Here is a 17105-nt window from a genome sequence, read left to right as displayed (position 1 = left end):
CACCCAGATGTTATACACTTAACAGAAAGTTAAAATTAACTTTTCCACAGAGATCCCAAGAAATAACAATTGTAAAACTTCAAAGAAAGGTACCAGCTGATCGTGTCCAGAATTTCAATGCGAAGTCTCAGACCTGGTTTCCCATAAGGACGAGTGCCAGCTTTCAACATCTGTCAAGCCAGAGAAAGTGAAGCTAGCCCATCACAGAAAGTCCTAAGCCTCTAATGGGGTCAAAAGAGCATCTAGAGAGTACAGAGGATGGAGAGTAACAGAAGAACCTGACCTTGCTTCCCCTTTAAACACCGCTGGTGCCCTCCCACCTGCCCCAGATGAGGCTACCGTGGAGAAAGGAGCCCACAGGAGACCCTGGTTATGGGGTGGCTAAAGAGTCATACTGAATGAAGACTGAAATGCTAATTAATACACGGGACACTTGTAAATACACAATTGGGACTGCACGTGGCAATCTAAAGCAGGGTAGTCAAGTCACTAGGAGAAGCAGAGAAGTCATGAGCCTGCAGGGTTCTTATCCTCACATGAGGGTATTTCACCCCACTGAATAAATTATACAGGGTCAGGAGGAGACAAACATAAACTGTGATTTGTTGACCTCTTACATATTTTGCTCATGCAACATACAAGCTGTCTTCAGGTAGCAGTGGCCTTCTGTGTCCCAACTCCCCCGCTTCCAGCTTAGGAACACCCCAGTGACACTCACCCTATCTCCATGCTCTCAACCTCCCACCTCCACCTAACCCCAGCAGATCTTAGACTCACCATAGGTCATGTCCACCATAAAGCTCTAGCCACCTGAACCCTCCCCATTCCAGCACAAGTCAGATGCACGCGCACACCCCACTCTCTTTTGCACATAACCATCCCTCTGCTTGCAATGTCCTTCCCCCTCTTCTGCACCTGAACCCCTGCAAGACAATATCAAGAGTGGCATCACTCTAGTAGACACCTTCGCCATCTTCTTTAGACATATTCACCCCTACCTCGCAGTGGCACACTGTATGTGTCCCCATTATACACTTTTTATACTGCACTGAGTGGTGTAATGACTTCACTGGGCAGAAGAATCCATTGGGGCAGGGTCGTCTTCATCTAGTAGGCTCACTAACTAGCACTCAAAAGAATCTATGTTTACTGAACTCAAACAAGGCATTTTGTTTTATTCATAATGTTTATGCGGTTCTTTTCATAATCTTTCCAGTCAATTCTCCACCTTTAAAATTTCATATGATATAAATCAAATATTTCCAAGTACAATAACATAACAATTGATTTCTAGATGAAACACAAAACCTCCTAAAAACATGAAGGTCATTTACAAGAGGTAGCAGTAAAGAGTTCCAGTTCACAAGACTATATCGTCCATCTGTTTTCTCATGGCCGGGGAGGAGCTCCACCAATAAAGAGCTCTTACCAACAAGAGTTTGACACGATGGTCCTTCCCATTTGGAAGGCAGCACACGCTTCCCCCTCCTCTCAGAGCTCTGTCCAGACGCAACAAAACAGATTGCTTTAGATACAGAAAATTTTCTCTGGCTTGTGCTGGGGTTCCCTGCACAGACCTCCCTTTCATCTGCCTTCAGAGCATTTTCTTGTCTGGCCTTGAAAACCCCTGGAGATACTTCATAAGACTCAACAGACACAGGCAAGGTCTGCACATTCCAACTTGATTGAAGGAAGAGAACAGATGATGTGCACATTTTTCAAGGCCACATGTACCTTTTCTCTGCATAAGGGGCTACCAACAAGGGAAAGCTGAGCCTTTATTAAAAGTGGAGGGCTTCCGTAAGTCCTGCTGACAGTCTACTAATTAACTCCTACTTTGAACGGAACTCAAGACACTGCTACCTGCATTCTGTTTACACTGATTTTATCACTGTAGGCAAAAACAATATTCACTAAAGACAGTTGTATTGGAGAAACAAATATCATTTCAAGGGAATATTGGATCTAACTAAGTAATTTCTATATCCTTAGCATGACTTACAACATTTTACATTCTCAGCAAGGTTCTATCAATTTCATGGGAAAATTCTCTCTGGCACTGATAGTTAAGTAACTAAATCCACTCCTTTCCCATGTCTACTATCTTATTACGCAAGTGGTATCTGACTGTGCACTGACTGCCCTATAGACAGAAAGTCGAGGTTGGGAGGTGACAGGGAGCCAGAAGGTGGAGGAAGGGGATTGCGAAGCCACAGGCACTGCCAGTTGCTTGCGCCATGGTAAGGACTCAGTAAATGTTTTCTGAATCTATGTTCTACCTGCAAGTTGAAGAATATGGTAATGAGTGATCTTAATTATGACAGAACACTAAAGCCCAGGAGATATATGGCTGTCAGATACCTGAAAATACTGCATGACTATAAACATAAGCTGGAAGATAATGACTAGCACATCATTTATTGGCCCACGTACCACCCCCAGAGCCGTATGCCAGGGCTCTGGACTCTGATGGTCATTTTCAAGCCCCTGAGTATGTAGTCAAACTTACCAGAAGTTGCAGCATGACGAAATGGAATGACCCCTTGGGCTAGTTATCAAAAGCAGCACTACAGTCTCCTGGTTTAAACCAGGATTCAGAGATATTAATTTTTTTCTCTGCACTTCCCAAGACTCAACAGGGCTGCAGGAAGAAGGGAGAAAAGAGACTTCTGTACTGACATAGTTACCTGCTCTTCTATTCCAGTGAGTAGAGCACAGCTTCCACAAAGCACCCTCATGCTGGTAGGAAGGGGTAAGCATGAGGGTGTTTTTATCCAGATGGCCCACAGTAGGACTAGCAGTGACACATCACTGGTTAAGGCATGCTTGTGACTCATCACACAAAGCTCTCAGTCCTTCTCTCTCAGAGAAGTTCACTTCAAATGCCCTAACTACATCTCCCATGAAAGCTACAGCAGTCGGAACAACAAAAGTAAACTGAACCTAGGACTCACATTTCCTTTTTTCTCCAAAGGCACAAAGTATGTCACTCAAGTTATGAATTCAGTACAATGCAGGTGGACATCAGTTTTGCTTTATCTCTAAGGTAAATTCTCAGCAAGGTGATTTCTATTATAAATTCCATGGGACAGCTAACTTCCTAAGGAGTTTTTCTGAACCTTACTAATGTAACTGCCATCTCTCTTGCTGCCAGTCATTTTCTCCCTTACTTCTAATAATCTCTCATTACCCCGCATAACTATGGCCGCTTCAGAACAGCTTCTCCATAGCACCAAGGAACACATAAACTCTGCCCCCAGACCCCCATCTCCAGGCCAAAGCCCCGCTCTCCGTTCACTTAGGAAATCCCCTTCCAGAGCAGATGCCTTCCATTATGGCCGGCACAGGAAAGGACAAGTAATGCTTTATAAGATGTTTTCAATACTGCATTAATGTATACTAAGGGAAATAAGTCAGAGAAAGACAAATACCGTATGACTTCACTCATATGTGGAATGTAAGAAACAAAACAGATGAACATGGGGGAAAGGAAGGAAAAATGAAATAAGATAAAAACAGAGGGGAGGCAAACCATAGAAGACTCTTAACTACAGGAAACAAACTGAGGGTTGCTGTAGGGGAGGGCAGTGGAAGGGTGGGGAGAAGGGGTAATAGGGTGATGGGCATTAAGGAGGGCACTTGATTAATGAGCATTAGGTATTGCATGCAACTGATGAATCACTAAATTCTACCCCTAAAACTAAAAGAACTCTATCCAGAAAAAAAGATTTCCTGAACTAGAATTCAGAAATGAATCAGACAATAATAAATTTAGCGACGACTCAGATAATGACTTTGTACAGCTCCGGAAGAAACGCCTCAAAAGCATAGAGGAACACCAGTTGCTTAAGTAAGCAACATCATTGGCGTGTGCTGGTTTTTAGATTTTTTTATTTTTGTTTTTAAAAAACACTTTGTCGGTAATTTTAACATCATTACAAAAAGAGTTTGTGACCACTCTGATCTGTAAGTTTTTGATGGTTACTAGATTGAGATTTCCTTAATAAACCATTTCTTTTAATCTTATTAAGAAAGAAAGAAAAAGAGAAGGGAAGGAAAGAAAGGAGTACAAGGGAGGGAGAAGGGAGGGAGGGAGGGAGGAAGAAGCATCAACAACAAAAAGATATTTTTCCCGCTTCTTGGATTTCAAAACTACAATTTGGAGTGATAGCAACTATAGAAAGGAAACAGAGTATGTATGAACTCTTAAGTTGAAAATTTAATGCAGTTTGGATGTGTGCATTAATCCATTTTTAGAAATTCCACTGCCCATTAATTATGGCCCAACCATGAGTTTAGGTGTATGGTACTTAAGAACAGTACTCCATGAACATGAGGGGTAAGAAGAGTTCTATCTTCGAATGCCGACTGGTGCAACGAAAAAGTAGATTAGATGCTAATAAGAAGGCACCTAATAGTATATCATGTAAGATGGCAACTGTATTAAAGAAAAAGCAGGAAAAACAAACAAAAAAGACTCTTTAGTATTCTTTAATCTGGAAGAGTTCTACAGTCTTTCTTTGTCCTTCCCGATCTTCATATTTTTGAAGAATACAAGTCAGTTATTATGTAGAATGTGTCTCAATGTGTCTAATGTTGGGAAATCATGATATTTCTTCATAATTAGATTTGGGTTATGCATTTCTTACAGAAATAAAACAGAAGTGATGCTGGTTCTTCTCAGGGTATCATATCAGGAAGCACAGGATACTATTTTTCCAATATTGGTAAGGTTAACTTTGATCAAGATGATGCTTCCCAGGTTTTTCCACTTTGCTCCCTGTAACTAGTAATTTTTAAAGACATACTTTGAGACTGTAAACAGCCAATGCCTCATCAAACTTTCATCATTAGTTTTAGCATGCACTGATGATTTTTGCCTCACCCGATTACTACAATGATGGTTGTCATCGTTCTTTATTTATTAGTTGGCAAACCATTATAAGGAAAACCTTTTCCTTCTTTCCCATTTATTTATTTATATCAACAAGACTCACAGAGTTTTATCTTATTTAATAAATTACAGCTATTATCATTATTTATTTTGATGCTAAAACTGTCCCTGTTTTGACTACTAGGAGTCACTCAAGCTGGAGTCCAGGTCTTTCTGACATGTTTCCATCATTGTTTTACCATTTCCTTACTTTCAGGCACAGGATATTCCAGGAGCAAAAAACCTAAAAGAATTGGATGAATTCTTAGAAATATAAAACCTGGGATGCCTGGGTGGCTCAGTCAGTTCAGCAGTTGCCTTCAGTTCAGGTCACGATCTCAGGGTCCTGGGATCGAGCCCCATGTCAAGTTGGGCTCCCTGCTCAGTGGAGAGTCTACTTCTCCCCCTCCCTCTGCCCCACTCCGCATTTGCACACATGCACTCTCACTCTCTCTCAAATTAAAATCTTTAAATACACACACACACACACACACACACACACACATAAAACCTACCAAGACTGAATCATAAAGGAACAAAAAACCTAAACAGACCAATTGCTAGTAAGGAGATTGAATCAGTAATCAAAAACCTCCCAAAAAAACAAAAGTCCAGGACCAGATAGCTTCACTGGTAAATTCTACCAAAGACTAAAAGAATTAATATCAATCCTTCTCAAACTCTTACAAAAAACAAAGGATGAGGGAACACTTTGAAACTCATTTTATGAGGCCAGATTACCCTAAAAGCAAAACCAGACAAGAACACCACAGGATAATTACAGGACAATATCCCTGATGAACACAGATGCAAAAATCCTCAACAACATATTGGCAAACCAAATTCAACAACACATTAAAAGGATCATACCCTGTGATCAAGTGGGATTTATTCCAGGGATGCAAGGATAGTTCAACATCTGCCTATCAATCTGATACAGCACACTAACAAAATGAAAGATAAAAATCGTATGGTCATCTCAATATATGAAGAAGCATTTGAGAAAATTCAATCTCCATGTACGATAAAAACTCTCAACAAAGCAGGTACAGAGAGAATGCATCTCATCATAATAAAGGCTATATGTGAAAAGCCCACAGCTAATAGCATACTCAATGGTGGAAAGCTAAAACTTTTCCCTCTAAAATCAGGAACAAAATAAGGATGTCCACTCTCACCATTTTTACTCAACAAAGTATTAGAAACCCTAGCCAGAACAATCAAGAAAAAGAAATAAAAGACATCCAAATCAGAAAAGAAGGTGTAAAACTCACTATTTGCAGAAAACCCTAAATACTCCACCAAAAAACTGTTAGAACAAAAAATCCAGTGAAGATGCAAGATACAAAATCATATGTGAAAATCTGTTGCATTTCTATACCCTAATAATGAATTATCAAAAAGGGAAATTAAGAAAACAATCCCATTTGCAATTGCATAAAAAAGGATACCTAGGAATAAATTTAACTAAGAAGGTGAAAAACCTGTATGCAGAAAACTAAGACTTTGATGAAAGAAATTGAAAACACAAATCAATAAAAAGATATTCCGTACTCACGGACTAAAAGAATATTATAGTATTGGGGCACCTGGGGGGCTCAGTTGGTTGAGCATCCAGCTCTTGATTTTAGCTCAGGTTATGATCTCAGAGTCACGGGATCATGTCGGGCTCCAGGCTCAGTGTGGGGCCTGCTTGGGATTCTCTTTCTCCCTCTCCCTCTGCCCCACTTGTGCTCTCTCTCCCACCAAAAAAAAAAAAGGTAATATTAATATTATTTAATTATTGGATTAATTAGTTCAGTTAGTATGGACATACTACTCACAGCGATCTACAGATTTAATGCAATCCCTATCAAAATTCTTATGGCATTTTTCACAGAAATAGAACAAACAATCTCAAAATGTGTATAGAACCACAAAAGGCCCCCAATAGCCAAAACAATCTTGAGAAAGAACAAGGCTGGAAGCATCACACTTCGTGGTTTCAAGAAGCTATATTACAAAGCTATAAAATCAAAACAGTATGGTACTGGCATAGTAACAGACACATAGATTCATAAAACAAAACAGAGAGCCCAAGAATAAACCCACATATATATGGGTCAATTAATTTATGACCAAAAAGCCAAGAATAGGGAAAAGACAGTCTCTCCAATAAACAGTGTTTGAAAAACTGGACAGCCACATGTGAAAGAATGCAACTGGACCACTATTTTACACGATACACAAGAATTAACTAAATAGAGTTAAACATAAGACCAGAATCCATATAACTCCTAGAAGAAAACATAGGCAGTAAGCTCCTGGACATCATTCTTGGCAGTGATTTTTTGGAACTGACACCAAATGCAAAGGCTACAAAAGCAAAAATAAATAAGTGAGATGACAAACTAAAAAAACTTTTGCACAACAAAGGAAACCATCAAAAAAATGAAAAGGCCACCTACCAAATGGCAGAAATTATTTGCAAACCATTTATGTGGTAAGGATATATGGATAAGGATATATCTGGATATCTATCCAAAATATATAAAGAACTCCTACAACACCAAAAAAAAAACAAAACAAAACAAAACAAAAAAAAACAATTAAAAAATGGGCAGAGGACCTGAACAGACATTTTTCCAAAGAAGATACACAGATGGCAACAGGTACATGAAAAAGTGCTCAAGGTCACTCATCATCAGGGAAATGCAAATCAAAACCACAATGATAAATCAACTCACACCTACTAAAATGGCTATTATCAAAAAGATAGGAAGAAACAAGTTTTGGCGAAAATGTGGAGAAAAAGGAACCCTTGTGCATTGTTGATGAGAATGTAAATTGGTGCAGTCACTGTGGAAAACAGTATGGAGGTTCCCCAAAAAGTAAAAATGCAAATACCATACAATCCAGCAGTTCCACTTCTAGGTATTTATGCAAGGGAAATAAAAACTTTAATTCAGAAAGATATTTGTACCTCCACATTCATAGCAGCATTATTTACAATAGCCAAGATATGGAAACAACCAAAGTGTCCAGTGATGGATGAATGGATTTAAAAAAGAAAATGTAGTGCATATATACAATAAAATGTTATTCAGCCATTTAAAAAAAGGAGGAAATCTGCCATTTGCAACAAAGTGGATGGACTTTAAGGGCACTATGCTAAGTGAAAGAAGTCAAATAAAGACAAAGACTATATGCTCTCACACATGGAATTGTAAAAAAAAAATTCAATTCAATTCAATTAAAAAATGAACTTACAGACACTGAGAATAGACTGGTGGTGGCCAGAGGCAGAGAGAGGTTTAGGGTGGGCAAAATAGGTGAAGGGAGTCAAGATACAACCTTCCAGTTATAAAATAAATAAGTCCTGGAGATGTGGGGTACAGTGTGGCGACGACAGTTAGTAATACTGTACTGTATACTGAAAGTTGCTAAGAAAGTAAATCTTAAAAGTTCTCATCACAAGAAAAAGAAACTGGTAACTATGTGTGGTAATGGATGATACTAACTAGACTGGACTTAGTGTGATGATCATTTCACAATATACATAAATGTCAAATGTTGTATATCTGAAATATAATGCTATTGTCAATTACATCTCAATAAAAATAGAAATTTTTAATTTTTTAAAATAAAAATATGAGTAGTTTTGAAAAGAAAATAACTTTCTCGAAGGAATACCACATCCAACGTGTTGCATTATATATTGGGCCAGTTTCAATTCTAAACATCAAGCACAAAACTCTTTGCGCTTCACTTCAGTGCACCATCTTCCCAAGCTTAAAGTAGGCCTAGGATTTTTCTTTTTTTTCCTTTAAAGGTTTAATTTATTTTAGAGAGAGCGCGTGCGCATGAGGCGGGTGGGAGGAATAGAGGAAGAGAGACAAGCGGACTCGGCACTGAGAGCAGGGCCCGACACAGGGCTGGATCTCACAACCCTGAGATCATGAGCTGAGCCAAAATCAAGAGTCGGAAGCTTAACTGACTGAGCCACCCAGGCACCCCAGGCCTAAGATCTTTCTAGTTTTTGTTATATTCTTGAGGATGTAAAAAAATCACTTTCAGATATCAAGTGGAGTAAATTTTAAATAAAGTGGTATTGCTTTTATCTTTAGTCCCTTTTGGCTGAACACTTGTAAGAGAGTTTAATTCTTTGGTGCTCAGGACCACACTTCATGTTCTATAACTAAAAGGACATACTATATTAGTAAACTAACTGGGGCATGGCATTCAATCCAGATTTGCAGCAAATCTTCACCCATATGGCAAACCAGATGGAGAATTTAACTATTTTATAGCAACTAGCAGCTGTCTTCTTTTGGTGTTTATATGCCTAGAGTCAAAATCCATAGTCTGCTGTATGTCCCTAGTGAAGTACGAGGCTTAGAAATGAGATTTTTCTAAGTTTTCTTCTGTTTCCCTTCTAAAATATTTTTAAAACATTAACCAGCTTGATAGTACCCCAAATAAGCCAACAGAAGGAAATCCCTTCCAAATGTACCCTTCCATCTATGCACGAGGTACCTTCATTTTATCACATGGTGTATCCACAAATGTTTTTCTATATAGTTCGTACACAAATTGGGAATAAAGATCAATGAACTGCCCTCCTACATAACTTACTGCTCAATAGAAGGCCATCATAAAAGATTTGGCAACTAACCCTTACTGGCCAGAAAAACCTACATATAGTTCATCTCTTTCTGGTATACACTAAATCAGAGCCTTAAAGAGAAATAGGTAGGGAGGTTCAATTTAATCTCTCATTACACAAGACAAATGGGAAAACAGATGGTAGCATATAAAGCAATTCCAGCTCTTTATCACTTTGGTTCTTCCAGATTTAAACATTTAGACCACAGTGATTTTTAAATATATCCATGAAAAAGCAGGAAAAACAGAAAAGGCATGCAAATTTTCCTGGAATGCAAGCCACAGTCACGGAGATGGAATTCGTCTGGGCCTCAGTAAAATGAGAGAGTGTGAAGACGGAGCTTTTAATACAAAATTAACGTATGACCCAAAACTCTCTGGTGCTTTCTGGTAGTCAAATGGAAACTCCTTTAGCAAGTAAGGTATTTTTTTAAGGCTGACTGATCTCTCAGCTGGATGGCAATCTTCACTTCACGTCATCTACTTGACCAATTGTTATAATGCTCATTTTGATAGTAACGGCCAAGAGCAGCTGTAGATTTAACAGACTGTGAAACCCTCAGATTCGATTTCACTGTGAAATTTCACTGTGAAATGTAGTCAGGGATCCGTGTGCAGAAAGACATTAACCAGTATGACTCCAGTCTCAGCCTTAAGACTCAACAAGGGTAGAGAGAAGTCCAATGGAGAGGAAGGAGAGAATGAGTGGGAGAAGGCAGGGAAGCAAAGAAACCCAAAGATCTTGGGTGCCCTAAATCATTACTGTGAATGAGCCTGATAACATACTCATGGGAAGAACAGAAGCATAATATAAACACAAACTGTACCAGGCCGACATTCCCACACAGTTCCTGCTGCAACATAATTAACGTGATGGTAAATTATTTCTTCCTTTAAGCAAGAGCAACATCGAGTCATCACAAAAGTGAACAGATCTCAAATAAAATGGAAAATTATGCCACAGTCTTAAGGACATGAAAAGTCCAACATAATAGCAATGGCAAATTGAAGCCCGATGTCCCAACAATATGGGTTCCAAGGGGCGCCTCTGCAGGGGCTTCAATCCAGAAAGAACAGCATTCCCTCAAAAGACTACACTGGACAAGAATATTCAGCCTTTCTGACACCATGCTGTCCAATTCTACTGTCTCAGAAAGGATTAAGGATTCTGAGAGATAGATATTTATAGGCACTTGGAATGTCCTCCCTATAGAGTTCCAGAAATCAGAGATTAGGAAATCCTGAAGGAATAAAGGTTTAGTTTTTATTACAAATTTAGGAACAAACTAAGGTGAATTATGGGATAGGAAAAGCTTATATTCTGGGCCCTGATGATTTTGTTTCCTTTAACAAAGCAAAACAGAGAGGCTCTTGGGTATGGAACAAAGTGCTATATATTTTTTTTTAAAGATTTTATTTATTTGTGTGTGTGTCTGTGTGAGTGAGAGAGAGAGCGTGCGCGCGCACGCTCGCACAAGCAGGGGGGAGCGGCAGGCAGAGAGAGAAGCAGGCTCCCTGCTGAGCAGAGAGCCTGATGCAGATTGATCCCAGAGTCCTGGGATCATGACCTGAGCCGAAGGCAGACGCTTAACCAGCTGAGCCACCCAAGCATCCCTACAAGTCCTATATGACAGATACTCTGACACTTCATTCACCCAGTTACTTAATCTCCTCACTATGCTATTAAGTTATATTTCAAAAAAAGACAAATTTCATTCATTCTGACCTTGACCACTAACAATGCTATCCTAGACACTGAAGTCCAAGAGATCATCTCCACTCTTGCATTTAGCTGTAGGGTTTGGGATGGGTCCATGTGTGCATGCCTGAAACAAAGACATGTTTTTCAAGAGGGGGGAGCAATATGGCAATATGGAAATAGATGTGAAAAGCAAACAATATGTCCTATATTAAAATTTAAAGAAATTTGGAGCTTGTATAAGACACATTTGGGAAGGGCAAAGCTAAGGGCTCCAAACTGGAAGTGAGTCACCTTCCATCCCAGAGAACCTGATCTCGCCCTACTGCCTAATCAATCTCAATCCAAAGGGTGCTGCTCCCAGTGAGGTGCCAATTCTCCTCCTTTAGGTATCAGTAAAGTCTTCAAGATGCTCTTCCCCTGGTGTTCACCTACATGCAGGCAAAGTTCTTGAACTTTAATAGATCACTCATGAAGTCTAAAAAGCTACTACATACATCTCAAAGGAATGAATGTCTAATCATTGAATTTCAGAAAAGATCACAAAGCCTTGGGAGTTGGGGGATTGGGGTGTCTGTGTATTCAGAATACCTCTCCTATCATACCTCGTGGATAATTATATTCTTTTTCTAATCATAAACAGATTGAAAGTCTTGACTGAAAATCTTCAAAAAAAAATCTTTACCTAGGCAGCTATTTATTTTTTCATTCACTTATATTGTTTGCCTAAATCATAAATTATTTTGTTTGCAAAAAGCCTAACACAGTGCCTTGCACATACTTATGTGATTGGTAAAAAATAAATAAAATAAATCACTAACATAAGTTTTTAGCCATAAGCTTTTCAAACCAATTCAAGAAAATAATTTCTACTTCTAACTAATGAACTAAGGGGTGTGGCATTACGGAGGCAACCCTGAGCTTCTACAGAGCTCTGCCAAGTTTTGTGAAAGAGTTATTTTCCAGAGGGTAGAATCAGTAGCTCAATCACTACCATTATAATTCTTTTTTTTTTTAAGATTTTATTTATTTATTTGAGAACGCGAGAGTGAGAGTGAGCATAAGCAGGGCGAGGGGCAGAGGGAGAAGCAAGCTCTCCACTGAGCAGGGAGCCTGATGCGGGGCTTGATCCCAGGACCCCAGGATCATGACCTGAGCTGAAGGCAGATGCTTAACCAACTAAGCCACCCAGGTGCCCACTACCATTATAATTTTTGAAGTGCTGCTCCACAGCACAGGAAACAGTCTCAAAGCACGAGGGCAGTGATTCTACTACAGTGGTTTAAAACAAGACTTTGGACTTGGAGCAGTGATCAAATCTCAACTCTCGCTTTTTGGTTGTATGACCTTGGTCAAGTTATCTAACTTAGCTAAACATCAGCTCATCTATCTATAAAGCAGGATACACACCCATTTTCATGTGCACACTAAGCTTTTCCTTGTTTACCACACATAAACCTTCAAAATCTCCTATTATAATCCCCTATGGCCATTATGGACTGTATCTCATTGAAACACATACCAAAGAGCTTATAAAATGAAGCCAAAATAGACAAGGCTGAGAAATTAACCTAAGGAATCACTGCACCATATCCTAACAGCAGTTCCTACCATGGGAGTTATATAATTAAAAATGACAAATTGAAATTCAAGATTAATTTTTTCAAGGTTCAAATCTAAACTTTTTGACTCAATGACAATGGACTACAAATAAGTTCAAACTTTCTATTAACTAGAAAAGGTGATGTATCATTGCCAAGGCTTCACAGGCATCTGGTCAGACAGAACAATTCATCTCTGAACAGGAGATGGCCACCTGGTCCTGCAAGGTAAACCCAAATAAGCCTGGACTTTTTCTTGACCTAGGTTTGATATTATGGAACCATGGCTTTGAAGCATTCTACAAAGTCTTATGCTCTCAGTCTTTGTACACTTTGCAGCTGCCAAGTATAGACTGTCCAGTCGTTAAGTGCTGCCATGTAGTCACTGTCAAGTCAGATGTCCCAACAATAGAGACAGGGCTAGCCCCGAGCCCAACTCCAAACTGGTATTTCTGAGATGAAGGTGTCATCTAGAAATCACAACGGTGGTGGTGATCAGGAGTGACTGTTATTGTGGCCAACCCTCCATCGTGGCCAGAAGGTAGCTAAAGGGCGTATGTGATGGCTGAAGGCCCGAACAACCACCCCCATCAAGTACGCCGTTACAACTACTGAATGCCTTGTGATTTGAGTAACCCTTCCTTCCTCTCTCCCAAACTTCACCTGCCTTGCATCTACCTTCACCTTAACTAATAAACCAATCCAACAACTTGCCCAAGCTTCTGACATTTCATCCTAAGAATCTGAGCCCAAATTTTAAGTAATAAAAACCATGCACTAATGAAAACTCATGGCAGAATGATCTGTGTTTATCTATGTAGGGTAAAGTGTGAGCAGATTAGCTTGCAGCCCACTATGAAATACTGGGACACCCTAAACTCTGCATTTCCAAAGCTTAGAGCTCCTCAGCTGGACCACAACCCCACTACATACACAGTATCCACATGGGCTGCTCCATATCACCCCTGTGGGACTTGGGAGGGCAAGAATCGTGTGAACATGAAGCTCACATTGTTTGTTGTGCCATGATTCATAAAGGCACAGGAATTCTTTGATCCAGGAATCTCCTGTCTTCTTCCAGCATCTATGAAACTGTGGCAAACTAACTCATTAGTTGGGAAGTAGGGAAAATCTCAGATCCTTTGCATTTCTTGTGATATATGTTGCTTTCCCATTTGTCATGTCTTCCAGAAAAACAAAGATGTTGAACAAAAGCTGGAATACTGTCAGATTCAGAAATTACAAACCCTTTGGATAGAATGCAAAAGCAAATACAGTCTTGAAAAAAAGTGGTGTATAGTGTATATTGGGGTGCACTGCCCAGATTCCCCCAGTGCAGCACCAACGCAGTCATTTTCCAAGTTGCCAGGACCCTTAGTTATTTTCCAAGTTGCTTCTATAACTTTCTAGGAATCGCCCTCAGCAGAAGGAATCTGCCTCACCCAAAGTTGCCCCCTCCCCAGGGGTAGCGTGCATTCAATAATGGGGTACCAAGGCTTGAGCCTTTGCCTCAATTCAAAACATAGCCAAATGGCCACTCTAAATCCATGGTTACCCACTGGATTACCAAGGCCACCATTAAAACTCTCTCATACAAAACATATAAAGAACGTTTATAACTCAACACAAAAAAAAAACCAAATAGGGGGCACCTGGGTGGCACAGCGGTTAAGCGTCTGCCTTCGGCTCAGGGCGTGATCCCGGCGTTCTGGGATCGAGTCCCAGATCAGGCTCCTCCGCTATGGGCCTGCTTCTTCCTCTCCCACTCCCCCTGCTTGTGTTCCCTCTCTCGCTGGCTGTCTCTATCTCTGTCAAATAAATAAAATCTTAAAAAAAAAAAAAAAAAACAAATAATCCAATTAAAAAATGGGCATAAGACATGAACAGACATTTCTCCAAGCAAGACATACAGATGGTCAAAAGACACATGAAAAGATGCTCAACCTCACTCATCATCAGGGAAGTACAAATCGAAACCACAATGAGATATTACCTCACACCTGTCAGAATGGCTAAAATCAAAACTTCAAACAAGTGTTGGCAAGGATGGAAGAAAGGAAGACTTGTGCACTGTTGATGGGAATGCAAACTGGTGCAGCCACTGTGGAAAACAGTATGGAGGTTCCTCAAGAACTTAAAATTAGAACTACCCTACAATCCAGGAATCACACTACAGGGTATTTACCAAAAGAATATGAAAACACTAATCCAAAGGGATATATGGACCCCTATGTTTATTACAGCATTATTTACAATAACCAAACTATGGAAACAGTCTAAGTGTCCACTGATAGATGAATGGATAAAGAAGATGTGGTATATACACACACAATGGAATATTATTCAGCCATACAAAAGAACGAAATCTTGCCATCTGCAACAATATGGATGGATCAAGAGAGTATTATGCTAAGCTAAATAAGTCAGAGAAAGGCAAATACCATATGATTTCACTCAGGAATTTAAGAAACAAAACAAAGGAGGGAAAAAAGAGACAAACCAAAAACAGATTCTTAACTGCAGAGAACAAACTGATGGGTGGGCGGGGGGCGGGGGAGATGGGTGAAATAGGTGAAGGGGATTAAGGAATGCACTTATCTTAATGACTGCTGAGTAATATATGGAACTGTTGAATCACTCTATTGTACATCTGAAACTAATATCACACTGTATGTTAATTATACTGGAAATAAAATTTAACAACAGGCAAGAGAGAGAGAGAGTAGAGAGAGAGAGAAAGAAAGAAGAAATGAAGGAAGGAAGGAAGAGAGAGAGAGAGAGAGAGAGAGAGAAAGAAAGAAAAAAAGAAAAAGAAAGAAAGAGAAAGAAAGAAAAGAGAAAGAGTGAAAAAGGGAGGGAAGATGGAAGAATGGAAGGGGGGGGAGGGAGGGAGAAGGAAAAACGGTGGGTGGGAGGGAGGAAGAAAGAAAACTAGATAATAGGGCGCCTGAGTGGCGCAGTTGTTGAGCGTCTGCCTTTGGCTCAGGGCCTGATCCCAGCGTTCAGGGATCGAGTCCCACATCGGGCTCCTCTGCTGGGAGCCTGCTTCTTCCTCTCCCACTCCCCTGCTGTGTTCCCTCTCTCTCTGGCTGTCTCTCTGTCACATAAGTAAGTAAAATCTTTAAAAAAAAAAAGAAAGAAAGAAAGAAAGAAAGAAAGAAAGAAAGAAAGAGAAAGAAAGAAAGAGAAAGAAAGAAAAAGAAACCTAGATAATAAACCTTGGTTTCACATTTTTTAAAATATATATTTTTTAAAAAGTTATATTCAAAAATTTTTTTAAAAACTATCATAGTTGAACTCTTCTCTCTGCCCTATCCTGCTTCCTTCACTTCCCTACAGGCATTTATGAGAAAATCATCCAACAAACCTCCCGCATGGAAATCTCAAGAGTCTCAGAGTTTGTCCTCAGGAACCTGACCTGAGCCAGGGAAAGTCTTTGCTTCTGTACATACACAGGAGTCTCCCCAGCACTTTGCAACGGAGCCTAGACCTGAGTCCTCTGCTATTTACAACTTCCTTCCTCACCGCACTCCTGCATATGCTCAAATTTCAGTCTAATCCATTAATGATCATTCACCATTAGGAATTTTTTTATTTAAGCCACTAAAGGGCATATAAACAGTTACTTGAGATCAGTCTCTTGAAAGACTTCCTGGAGGGAGATGGAACATCATAGGATTTCAACTCAAGGCAAATTAGGTAAAGATTTTGCATGAGTTGAAATTTCCTGAACTGTGTACATTTTCTAAAATGATGGTCTGCTTCTCAGAGAACAGACTAAAAGACTATTGGGGCACTAGCATCAGCAAATAAGGAGAGAAGGAAAGAATTGAACAATTCTGACCAACACAGCCAGAATAAGCAGCCAATATAGTTAGACCTTCCTTTCATTTTTGTTTTCTGTTATAGAAGGAATTTTTTTTTTTTTAATTGAACAGAGTTCCTTTGCCTGAAAGATCTGAATGCTGGGACTCTGGCCACTTCAGCTAAAATCGTTAATTACCCGGGTATTTTTTTCCTAATTCCAAAATGCTACACATAGGATTCAAAAGGCGTTTCGAATAGAGTATAGAAAACAGTTGTTTGTCAATGTTCATTTACTGAGGGATTTTGCTTTAATAAAACAGGAATGGGGTTTCTACCTTTCTACTAACAGCTAATAGGGCTGGAAAATCAAAAGGCACTAGGGTAATTATTTTCCCTAAAAAACAAAAGTAAAAGCACCAAC

Source organism: Ursus maritimus, unplaced genomic scaffold (genome assembly GCF_017311325.1).
Source record: "Ursus maritimus isolate PB19 unplaced genomic scaffold, ASM1731132v1 scaffold_26, whole genome shotgun sequence".
NCBI classification, from domain to species: Eukaryota; Metazoa; Chordata; class Mammalia; order Carnivora; family Ursidae; genus Ursus; species Ursus maritimus.
This window is presented reverse-complemented; position numbering follows the sequence as displayed.